This window comes from Calliphora vicina, chromosome 4, assembly GCF_958450345.1.
Source record: "Calliphora vicina chromosome 4, idCalVici1.1, whole genome shotgun sequence".
NCBI classification, from domain to species: domain Eukaryota; kingdom Metazoa; phylum Arthropoda; class Insecta; order Diptera; family Calliphoridae; genus Calliphora; species Calliphora vicina.
The window spans coordinates 20,041,191-20,054,815 of record NC_088783.1 but is presented as its reverse complement, the minus strand read 5'-3'; the positions used below and the strand labels follow the sequence as shown (position 1 = coordinate 20,054,815).

The following is a 13,625-nucleotide window of genomic DNA, read 5'->3' as shown; positions in this document are numbered from 1 at the left end:
AGGTCAAAAATAGATAAAAAATCTAGGTTGTCCTGGTTTTTTTTTTTTAATTTTTTTTATTTTTTGATGAAAAAAATTTTTCGAATTGTTTTCTTTAAAATTTATTTTTTTAAATTTTAATTTAAATTTTAAATTTTTTTTTAAATTTTAAAAAAAAATATTATGTTTTTTAAATTTTTTTAAATTCGGGTTAAAAAATATTTTTTCCGATTTTGACCCATTGTAAGTCCAGGTCTTATATACGTCGTTGCAAAGGTCTTTGAAATATCTATCATTAGATATCCATATTGTCTATATTAATGACTTAGTAATCCAGATATAGGTCAAAAATAGGTAAAAAATCAAGGTTGTATTGATTTTTTCCTCATATCTCAGCCATTTGTGGACCGATTTTGCTGATTTTAAATATCAAACTTCTAGAAAGCATGTCTGACAGAATTATTAAATATTTGGATCCCGAAGATATCAGGGGTCTTCAGAAAATTGATTTCAACAGACAGACGGACGTACATACAGACGGACATGGCTTAATCGACTCCGCTATCTATAAGGATCCAGAATATATATACTTTATAGGGCCGGAAATGAAAAATGTAGAAATTACAAATGGAATGACAACTTATATATACCCTTCTCACGAAGGTGAAGGGTATAAAAATATATAAATTATAATTTTGTCGGTAGAGAATCGTACGCTATCAGCGACTTTTCTAACAGAGTCTTTATGAGGCTTTCTCCTAATCAGTTTCCAAAAAGTTTTGATTAGTATTTTTGAATGATTTTTCAGTCGAATTGCTGATCATGTTAGATACATTTTCGAATCAGAAAATGGTAAGCTATTCGCGACTTTTTTAAAATTGTATTTTATGAGTCTCTCTTCAGATCAGTTTGGACTTATTTTGATTAGTATTTGCGAATCGTTTTTGAGTACTTTTTCAGTCAAAAGCGATCAGGTGTAGTTTTCGAATCATATTGTTACAAAATTGCATTAACCAATTGAATTTAATTGTCTGTAACGGCTGCTTGCAACATTCATCATGTTTATAAATATTTAGAGTGCTCGAAACTTCTACTTATCAACAATGTTGATAACACGCTGTTATTAACATTGTTAACTGTTAAAGCTGCTAAAAGCTCTAGAAATAGTTTTGTCTGTAAGATAATTCATGAAACTGCTAGCTGATGGCACTGCGTAACAACAAGTTGCAGAGTGTTAGTTTATTGTAGGCGCTGTTTAACTTAACATCAACTGCATTGCCAGTGTGTTTTTAAAGTGTGTGTATTAAAAGAGAGTGACTATATAAAATGTTGTGTAAATTTAAGTAAATAAAGAGTTGTTATAAACTACTGATCATTATTATTTGCAATTAAATGAATACGGTTTATTTAAAGGAAACAAGCCACCATTTTTAAAAGGTAAAAACGTAACAATATTTTAGTCATAATTATTATCATTTTTTGAGTTGTCTTTCATTGAATTGCTAATCGTTTTAGAGTAAATTTCGAATCATATTTTAGTGATATCATTATGAGTCCCCTTTCCAGCTATATAGGGAACCTAATTCATCAAAGAACACTTTTCGAACAGCTGCCCTTATGAACTGCGCAGGTCCTTCTTTCACCAATTGTTTTTTAGAGAAAAATGTTTCGTAGTTATATTCCAAATGCTGTCTGGGGTGTAGTCCTTAAAACTACAGGTTTGCTGTCTGGGTGTGTAGTCCTTAAAACTGCAGGGTTTTTGTTTGTATGTTTGACGTATGAATAATTGTGTTAGTCTGTGGATTAAATTTATAAATCTAACAATGCTTCATGTTTATACATTGTCTGATTTTTTTCTCATTTATATTTTATTTCTCTATAGCTAAATATGGCATATGTTTGGTGTTTTCTTTTTAAGTGATTTTTTTTTTAATTTAAAATTGTAACAATTCATTAATTTCGTATTTAAAGCTGAAGATTTTAGCAAATATTTAAATTAGAATATAAATTTTAATAAAGCCTAATTTTAAATTTAGACAGAAATATTCAAATTATTAAAATAGGATCATAATTGCGAAAGTTATGATAATAGATAATCAAAAGTTTTAATTTTGGTGCCGCAAAATCTAAAAATGATTTTAAGTAAAGTCGATACTCAACTTATTTTTTCAATACTACGTGTAGATTTCAAAATCGCAGTCATGTTTATCCGAAATCTCTGTGTAGTTCTGCCACCATCTCTATGTAATTCCAAATAAATACTAATTTAACTTTCATCTCACTCTAAAAAAAGGTCGAAAAAAAGGTTTACCCTCATGTGTTGTTTTCCACACATCCACGTATTTGGCACTAGCAACATAATTTGTATAGTAGTCAAAGTCATGATTATAATTAATTGATGATTGTTGTCAGTTACGACAAATTTGTCAATCTTCAACATATTTTATACAAGCATTTCGTTTACAGCAGTAGTCAAATACACACAGAGAACAGATTCGTAGTAGCAACCGAAATTGTAGCTAATAGAAATATTTGTTTTCTCACAAAGAATTTTTCGGTTCTATTAACATAAAAAATAAATATGAAGAAGAATTTCGCTTGAAGCAACCAAACTTTTGTTACCCCTTATAAAATTGTTTACCCATAACTCTAAAATTAGGTCACTAAAGTAGAATCATTCTATTGACAACAAATTCGGTTGCTATCACGAATCAGTTTTCTCTGGGTAGATAAAACGCTGTTCCTAGTGCAAAATCCATAGAAATTTCATATGTGTGAAAAACCACACACCAGGGTAACAAACGTTATTTTTCAAATATCTCGTAATCAAAAAATTATATATGAATCAATTAATATCTTCATGAACATTGCTTAAAAAATTAATGTTTTAAAAATATATTTTTGAGTGGTTTCCCACATAAGGGTGAGAAAGAGCTAATGTAAAGTTTCTAATTTAAAAATATATCAAATTTCTAAAAAAATTTCCTTAACAAAACGGAACAGCTGATAATTTTTGTTGTGTGAAAAGTAGTTAGAGTGATAAAATGAGTTATGTCCTTTAATTTTTACTTGATATCTCTTGACAGTTTTGATTTTTAAAAGCAATTAAATTAATAAAATACTTTCTTTCGGAAGAAAGCTCAAAATGTTTTTTTATTTCTTATTATTTCTTTCGTTAAGTCAACATTACGGTTTCATTCTATCAACTGTCGGGTAGTTTATTCTTCCTTTTGTTTTCTTTGCTAAAAATTTTAATAAATTATTCTCTACATCTAACAGCAATTACACTCAAAATAATGGTAATTAACAAATATTTAAAATAAAACACTTTTAAATAGACTCAAGAAAACTTTGTTTTAACATCTAACCTATCTTGCAACAAACACTAGATTATTACAAGCAATTTAAAACCTTTAAAAAACACAGACAATGTCCTTAAAATTAAGAGGTGTTTTACATTGCCATTATTTTGTTCCTTGTTTTTTATACATTTTGTTTGTTTAATGTCTACATTATGCATTATTACAAAAATTTTTGTTTTATTTTCTTCATTTTCACCTTTTTTTAATAGAAATTTATGTAAGTTTTTTAACAAAAAAGTTAAATGTACCTAATTATCCTAATTAATTTATGCGCTAAAAACAATTTTCTTTGAAACACTAACAAATTTATTTTAGCAGAGCAAGGCACTAAAAAGACGCTTTTCTTTGCACAGAGAAGTGGTAGAAGATTTGTTTACTCTTTTACTTTACTTTTGTCGTGTCTTGCCTGAGTATCTGCTCATGCAGGGATTCATTCGTTTTTCCTTCAAGTTTTTTTTTTCGTGAAACAGACTTTTATTCATGGTTGTAATAACTTTAGACTCATTTTCATAATGTTATAATATAATGTTGTGTTTTTTGTTTGTGTATGAAGGAACATCATAATTTTAACATTAACAAAAAAGAAACTGAGTTGAGTAAAGTGAAATTTAAATAACCCAGCAGTTCTGGGTGACTGTCCCGAACTAGTGATTTTTTTTATAATATAGGTTTATATCTGTTTACATAATTAACAATTTTTTTCAACATGAATTGAATTGATCCCTACTCTAGTACTCAACTCAAACAGATACCAGCTACAAAGAAACAGTTCATATTAGTTGACTCATTCTCAGTGAACTCACATACAAGCTTCAAAGAGATAGACAGACTATAATGGAATCAATCTTTAATATGTCAGCTACAATATGACAGTCATATAACAGGTACAAAATTGTATACAAACAAAATTTAAGTACCTCGATCGTGTGAGAAAAACCTAAAAAAATAATTATTTTTGATAAATTTCTAATAAAAATTGTAAAGCGATTTTCATCAAATTTAATGCCACATAAATTTTGCACAGAATACACATTAAATGATTCAAAAATATTATGATATATTTATAAAGTGTTGTTGCTTACCCTGGTGTGTGGTTTTCCACACATACGAAATTTTTATGTATTTTGCACTAGGAATAGCAAAACAGATAACAAAATGTAAAAGCAAATATGTTATCGAAGGTAAATCACGATTTTAACTAAAAACAAATATGTTGCTAGAGCAAAATATGTAGACATTCCAACAGCAACATAACTTTTTCTGATGAAGGTTTGAATATTTATATTCTTTATATAATATAGACAAAATGACTGTGTTTTTCGTGATTTTGGAAGTTCAGGGTCATTTGGCTATTAAGGGTTAATTTCCATTTTTGTATTGTAAATACTAGACTTCATGTTATATTTTTCTTAAGTTTCATCAACATCGGCCCAAAAATATATAATATTTCGCTATCTCTCCATGAAAAATTCCAAATATTGAAAAATTTGACTTTTGACCCTCAAGATTTAAGGCTTAGCGTTTTCCGATTTTAGTAAAACTTTCAGACTATATTTAAATTGACCTGGACTATAATATTCTGAATTGGTTTTACTTAAAAATCATAACAGTAAGGAAATTCGGCCAAAATATGGCCAAAAAATTAGATTTTCTCGAAAATCGAAAAATTTAAATCGCAGGTACGGAAAAACTTTAGGAGGTATTGACATAATTTTTTTACATTTTTATTCCCAATTATGTTGTCAATAAATCATAAAATTCTGAAATTTGTTTAACAAAAATTTTAAAAATTTGAAATTGTAGTTTTGAAACTGCCGTTAAAAAAAATATATTTTTTTTGGTTATACCTGCGAATAGGTTAACTGTATTCTATGAAGATAAAAACTCATATACAAGTAAATATGGATATATTTTAAATAAGAATAAACTTTTGTTTTAATATTTCTTAAAATATGTTAATTTTGTTCCTACATTTCTTGTTGTAGTGGCCTGAGACAAATTAATGGCCTGGCGATTTTTTTATAACTTTAACATTTTTTAACCAATTTTTGTATTTTATATCTCATTAGAACGACAATTACGTACACATTCCGATTCTTTAAAATTAAATTGCAAAAGTAATTACTTAATAGCAATTTTTTTTAAAAAAACTGAAAAAAATTAATTTTTTCCCCTTGTAAATGCTAAAATTTTTTTGTATGGTATTTTAGGTCATTACGAAAATTTTCAGCGGGTACCGTTTCAACATTTCAAAAAATTTAATTCTAAGGGACACTCTGATACATACTGTAGACAATGAAAGAAAATATTGTGACGCATCATAGTCAGCCAGTATAATAATATTTAACCCTATAACAAAATATTGGGTTTATGACTTAAAAATGCGAGATTTTTTAGCTTTTATTTTTAAATATTTATATGTATAATATAAATTTACTCAAATTATTGGCCATTGTTACTATGAATTTTTCCCATCTTCCTGGCAATTCATTGAATTCCAATATCGGATACTCTATTCTAAATTGAAGCGTATATCAAAGAGAGCGTACTGCATTGCTCGAAGCAAATAGTAGTTGGACGGGCCGCGGTGTGGGTTATAAAGCGGGAGAGGCAAAACTTCCCAACCTCTACATTCTAAATACTTTTTAACCGGTATTGAAAAATAAGGAGGAGTCTTTTCGTGAGAACTACCTTAGAGCTATGAATATTTGGCTTTGGCTTCACATACGATCTTTTACGCTTCGGGTTGTTGTAATGGATACATTTTTCATTGCAGGTAATGATTAGGTAAACAAAATATTTTCTTTTAAAGCGCTTCAGCATCATTTTGGACATTCAAAGTCGCATGGTACACAATTTTCCTGCTTTTGGATGAATAATGCTGTTTTGAAATTGCTGCTTGTGTATCTCCCAATGATTTTACAAGCTCTTGTTGAGTTTTAAAATAATCTTCATATAGCAATAACACCAATTCTTGGTCGTCAAACTTTTTTGGCTGGCCTGGGCGATCTTTGTCTTGTGTCAAAGTCACCACTAGGGTTTTTAATTTCCCGACCTTAGAAGGAATATTATAGCCAAATTTCATATAAAAACTTAGTGTTATAAATACTAAATATCAGAGCTACGAATAAATTAATAAAATTTGAGCTTAATTCACTAAAATTTTAATCTGTAATTAAGGCTGACATTCGCCTTTAATTCCATAAATCCATTCCTAATATTTTATTTTTTAGATTCATTGCAAAGCCTTTGTTTAAACTGAATTAATTTTAAAGTTAATTAATAACAGAATTTATTCAAACTTTGAATGATTAAATTTTTGTTAAATCAAATCAATTACAAAATTAATTGAAAAAATTGTCTTAAGCCTTTTTGTACTAGATTTGAATTGAAGAAAAATTTAATCATTTAATAAATTTTTGAAGCTATTTTGTTATGGATTTGAAGAAGAAATTTAAAGAAATTAGAACGATTCAATAAGAAATGAATTCTATAAATAATGAATTCACTTTTTAAATTTTCATACTAAAAACCCCAAATAAATAATAATAAAAAGCGGTCTATTATTGCCGAGATATAAGCAAAAAACTGTAAAAACTTTTCACTGTTTTTTGGTGAAAAAATAGAGTTCCAAGTTGTTTTCTATGTATTTTCGTCAGTTTTTAATTCCCGGGATTCCCGACTCAAAATACCGGGAATCGGGTAGTGAAAAATTGGCAAAATTCCCAGGAAATTTGTATCGGGAATTCCGGGGATAAAAACCTTAGTCACCACTTCTGAACCGTAAAAGCCATTTCTCGCATTTTGAAGTCGAGAGAGAACATTTTTAGACCTGGGGAGCAAAATGTTTGCATTAAGTTTGACAGTGAAATGTCTACAGGTTACCAAAACTTATTGATCTAATATTCAAATTTCGAAAAGTTTCAAAACATACTTTCTTTTTTGGATTAAATGAAGATACCTGAAATAAAATTTTTTAATAAATTTACCAAACATGTTTCGATATTGTTTTTTGCCTTCATGTGTTTGTTTCCACACATACGGTATTTTTATGATTTACCATCAATAATATATTTATCTTTATATTTCAATGCATTTTCCACAAAAATTTCGGTTATGAGTACTTAAATAATAAAATTTTTGGCAGAAACAGGACACTTGCCAACAAAATTTATATTTTTAGTGATAAATACATGGAAATTACATATGTGTGGAAAATCACACAAGAGGGTAAAAAATGCAAATTTTATTTATTTCAATATCTAAAATTATTTTTGAATAATTTAATGCATTGTCTGTGCTAAATTGATACGGCAAGAAATGAAAATTAATAAAAAAGATTTCTTTTCAATTGTTTCCTACACAAAGGTGAGAATAGGTTAGGTTCAATAAAGCACACAAATATCTTCCAGTGCATTTATTGCCCGATTATTAAGCTGTTCTTCAACTTTATTGTTTGTCTATCAGTTTTCTTTTCTTTTTCTTTCAACATCTATTTTTTTTTTTTTTTGTTAGAAATTTCTTCATTCATGAATATTTTTTTCTTTTATTTTTGTTGTTGAACTTGGTAATTTTTGTAGTTGTTTTTGCATGTTTATTCTGGGGGAGTTTTTAATTCACAAGCAGTAGAATAGCTAGCTGCCTGCTATAACTGCTATTGTTGTTCTCTTCCTGTTGCTACTGCTGTGTGTTTATTTTCATACAAAGTATGGTTGTTTGAAAGTTTATGTTTTTTAATAATTCTATTATAAACTTTATAAATTATTAAGTATCTTCATTTTGTTGTTGTTTACTTTAATAAACAAACAAACAAAAAAGCAAAGTGAATTGAATTGAACCTGTTGTAGCCTGTTCATGTTGTGCTCCTCCAGTCTTTAATGTGCAGTGAACTTTTCTTCATGTTCATCTTTAGTTTCCTGGCTGGGTTTTTTTTTCACCATTTTTATATTATTTTTAATAACGCTGTATTAAGCCATAAAGATTTTTATGCTTATGTGTTGCTATTACAATTTAATAAGCTATAAAAGCTTGTCTGCCTGCCTGGCTTTATTTTCCCTTTCGTTCTTTTTAGTTTTTCTCGTTTTGTGTACTTGCAACAGATTGTGTGGCTTTATGTTGCTTAAAATTGTTCTTACGTATAAGAGAGTACGATTAAAATGTTGTAATCATAAAAAATAATCATATTTTAAGTTTTATTTTTTAATAAATACTTTAATGCAATTCACATAAAATTTATTTAGCAAGAAATAATTTTTTTTAATGGACTTTATGAAATTTGGTAAATTAAGTTAAGGGAAAAAGCATATTTTTAAAGGTAAAAGAAACAATACAAAACTGTTAAACTAAATTGTATTCCCAGTTATTCTATCGTGTAAAGTAGCCAAAAATCTCTGGCATGAATTGAACCTGTAATCCTTCAAACAGCCACCCACCCAGGGACAAATATAATTGTACAATATCACATCAATCATTTTAGCATGATTACATGATAATCAACAATATTATGGCTACTGTAATTATTTTTATGGTAGAGACAATCAAAATATATAACAATTATGATTCACATGATTACAGTAGTCATGTATATAGTAATTACATATATGTTTGTAGCAAACATTTCTGTGATGAATATATAATATTTTTAATTATTAAAATGATTCCTGTGATCATGAACAACTATAGTTTTTCTCAAGATGCATTTGCATTTTTTTTTAGCGAATCTCTTATTACCTTCGCTTCACTAAAGTTTTATAATTCAAATTATAATCCTAATTTTTCAAAGGATATCATGAATGACTTTTACAAAAAAATATTCCCACTTATTAGACCTTAAGGTTTTTATTTGTTTATTACTTTTGATGTTGTTTTTAGCATTTTTATAAAAATAATTTTTTATTACAATTTTCTTTTGTTTTCATCATTCGTTTGGCTGCTTTGTGCTCAAAACCGACCCAAATCAAAGTGAAAATTTATGATGAAAGTAAATACCTCAACATTAATGCTCTATTTTATACATTTCGCTTTTTATATTTAATTTTTTTTACCTAAAATGCAATGTATAAAAACATTTTTTATGAAATAGAAAACCGCTGAAAAATAATTTCTTATTCCTCTCTGCTGCCACTTTGAGTGTGAAATATTTCATTGGTTTGTTAAAAGCTACAGAAAGGAACTTTTAGAACAGCCAAAGTTCAAGTATGTTTGTTTGTGTTTTCCTTTACCGAATTTAGCCAACAGCTAATTTTACTCTTTTCTTGGGGAATTTTTCTTTGTATTAATACAGTCTGCCCTGCCCGTACATCGTTCGAAACCAAAAACATTGAGAAGAATGTCTTGCAAATAACAAACATCACATACAAAACTTATTTTAAATGAAAACAAAAAAATTGGTTCAAAAAAACTTTTCTTTCTTTTTGTGAAAAAGTTGCAAAATATTTGTTGTTAACAATTTTCCAAGATAAATTGAAAATGTTAGGGATGTACTATAGTCGGCAGTGTAATTACTTACAAGATTAAAGACTAATTCCATGTCTATGTTATGTATATAAAAGTAAATATATATGGTTGTCACAAACATATACTTGTTTATTGTAACCATATATATGATTGATACAATCATGTGAATCGTAAATTAAAACAAGTAGGAAAGTATGGTCGGTCAGTAAAAGAGCAAAAACATTTTTCTTTTAAAATTTCAATAATTTATATTTTTGAGTGATTTTCGGAAGTGGGCTTTATATGGGGGCTATGACCAATTATGGACCAATCACCAATTAGGTCGTGTGATTTATGTCTATCTGAAAGTTTACTATGTTGAATTTTGTGAGTATACCAACATTTTTAAGCGATTTATGCACGTTAAAGTCATTTTCGGAAGCGGGTCTATATAGGAACTATGACTAATTATGGACCACTAGTAACAAAATTTGGTGACATGAATTTTTTATATATAAAACTTATTTGGAACGCAATTTGTGGAGATACATTTATAAATTAAACATTTATGACCTATAAAGTCCAATTTCGGAAGGACATTTGTATTTGTGCTAGGTGAAATAATGGACCGATTTCAGCCAGTTTCAATAGGCTTGGTCCTTGGGCCGAAATTGCGACCTGTACCAAATTGCGACCTGTACTCTGCGCACAAGGATTACATGGACAGCCAGCCAACCAGACGGACGGACATCGTTTAATCGACTCAGAAAGTGATTCTAAGTCGATCGGTATAATTTAAGTGGGTGTTAGACTAATATTTTTGGGCGTTACAAACATCTGCACAAACGCATAATACCCTTCCCACTGTAGTGGTGTGGGGTATAAATATTATGGTTACCGCAATCAAGTAAATAGCTACTGTGACTATAATATTGTTATGAAACTTGTAACAATGTTGAAATGGCTACAGTAAACATGCACAACTATATTTTTTTCTGAGTGTAGCAAGTGTGGTACTGACGAAAGTAATGTCGAGTATTGCTTCGTATCTAGTTATATTGAAAGTGTGTGCGCTTCTTTTATTCACCAGGATGAGATTGAGTAGAGCCCAATAAGCACCAAAGCACCAAAAATTCAAGTACTTGAAAATTATGTTTTGAACTTGACAAATATTTGAAAAATTAAATATTTTTCAATCAAAAAACATATGGCTTGTATTTATGTTTCCTTTTTACTGGAGAATGCTATTGAAACAAAATGTAATACAACTGTAATTAATTGTTGGACTATAATTCAAGGCTTGAATTACACTTGCTTTCAACTTGGATTCCAGTAAAAATGCTTTCAGAAGTTCTCATTTTCTGGTGTTAGTCAGCGGAGTCATTAAAGTTGGCGCCAATAATAATAAAGTTGTGTTTGCTTTAATCTAGCATTTCGATTGACCTCTCGTAATCAGCAGTTTTATATAAGGCTACACATTTTGATTCGATGGAATCTTTCAATTGTCTTATTTTCGGAATTCCATGCTGCTGCTCTTTGCTATGAGTCTTTTTCACAGATGTTCTTCTCTAGGTGTTTATATTATCCGCTTACTTAGTATCGAAAAGCCTATTTTGAATTCTGTGAAATTTCATTAATTTATTTCTCTCACCAACTTTTTGTAGAGTGTATCTTATAGTCGCCTTGACTCATCCTCCAAACTACATTTCTGTGTCACATTGACACATTCTCATCTTCCTTATTATCCCAAGACTAATGAAGACTTGTTAGTCAAATAAAAATATTTTAAGTATAATTAGAAGAAATGTTTATGTTTGCATCCATAACACAAACTAAAAGAAAATTGAAAAGGATTATTTTTCATCTACTTTAAAAGGATTTGCAGAAAATACTAAGAAAAAACTTAGCATCTTAATCAATTTAGTTAAATTTTTATAGTAAAGCAGTGCATAGTGGAGCAGGCTAGACAAATTGGGGAACATAGGAAATCTTAATCAATTTTGTTAAATTGATTTAACAAAGCAGTGCATGGTGGAGCAGGCTAGACAAATTAGGGAACATAGCAAACAAGTTCGGCTGTGCCGCATCTTATATAACCTTCACCAAATTATACTTTAAAATAAAAATTAATAATATTATTAAGAACAAAATAAAATTTTAACATGCTCGAATTTCTCATGCCTTTTATTTAGCCAAAATATTTATTTCATAATTTTTAAAATATTTTGTGAAATGTTCTCCACTGTTAGACGTGCATATTTAAAATCATCTTTAATACTTTTGTGAAAAGTTTGTCATACTTTATATTATTATACGTATTTACTTATTTGTAAAACACTTGCCATTTTATTCTTAAATATAGTTTTAGTTTTAAGTCGCCTTAAAATTATTTTAATTTTAAGCTGCTGCTGTTGTCGCCTCAAACACTAAAACGAAAGAGAAAAACAATTTTCTGTTTTAACAAAAAGTGACACAATTTGAAAGAGAATCTAAAAGTAAATGAGTTTAACAAGTTGTTTAATATTTGTGTACACATTGGTGTAGATAAATGGTATATTCTTCAGATTTAAAAAAAAAAATAAAAATTTTAACAATTTGTAGAAGTCAATACTTAAAACCTATTTGAGCAAGATGGGCTTAAAGCCTTCATAGCCAAATCGACTTTTACATAACATTTTGTAAAAAAAATTGCAACATTATTTAAGTTCGAAGGCACCAATACTTTCACATTTACATTTTAAATCAAATGTAGTCCCAAATGAATCTTCTCTCTTTACGAGTGACTCTGGTTTAAATTATTGCTCGGCAAACAGAGAACTGATTGAAAGCTTGCGCTTTAGAAAATTTTCAAAAACATCGTAAGTAATGCAGATGAGTGACTGATTAAAATTTTGTTTCTCATTTGCTTGCTTTTTGAAAATTCGTGTCTAGGTAGCTTTGGGTGCTTTAAATAATGACACATGTTTAGTACTTTTTATAGACTCTTTTGAAATAATTCACTTTTCCCAGCTCTAATGCATATTTCAAGTAATTAGCAGCATTTTGTTTCACACCCAGATTATTTCCAGTTGAATCAATTATCCGGACTTAAAGTTTTGAATGGCTTTATTACATTTTCTATAACGTTTTTTTCTTTCTTGTTTTGTTATCTTAAAATGTAAGAAAAATATATAAAATGAACTAATTAAAATTAAAAGAAGATCTTTAAGCATGCTAACTACATAGACAGTCCCCAGTGCAGTGCATTTTATTTTAATTTTACTGCATAATATTTCATTCACTTGTTTTTGTTTCGCTTGCCGTAACTTTTCCGTCTATTGTTTGTTTTTACGCTTTAAATAGAAACGTTTACAATAAAATAAGAAATAAAATAAAAGTGTAGAAAAAACATACAATATTAGAGGATAAAGTATGGAGTGGTGAGTTGTAAGTTGTGTCCTTGTATTGTCCTTATTATTATGCAATTTATTTTGCAATAATACATTGTTTTTGGTTTTCTATGGCATTTATTTATATTTTTTGTTTCTCTCTGGAATAGTGGTTGCTTGTTAAGGTTGAACAAAATGCGTTATTTTTCGCAGAAAACTGTGAAGTACCAAGATGTATTGCACCTGCTGATGTTCATCATTTATAAAAACGTCTAACATTTAAATGGATATGTACAGAGGGAGACAATGTGTGGTAAGGGTAAACAAAAGTTTCACAATAAAATTTTGTTTAATCGGTTTGCTGGAGCTATAAACAATAAAAACACGAATTAGACCTTTTTAAAGTCCAAAATGCAGAATTTTCATTTTGAAAAATGACCCTCATATATGAGACATAATGGAATGTCTCATATATGAGGGT

General features: G+C 28.6%; 1 protein-coding gene across 1 annotated transcript in view; it reads left to right on the top strand.

The window, feature by feature from the left end:
• LOC135956929 (mucin-2) overlaps positions 1-13,625 on the top strand; it is a 131,087-nt gene that overhangs the window by 91,342 nt on the left and 26,120 nt on the right. The window lies entirely within an intron of this gene.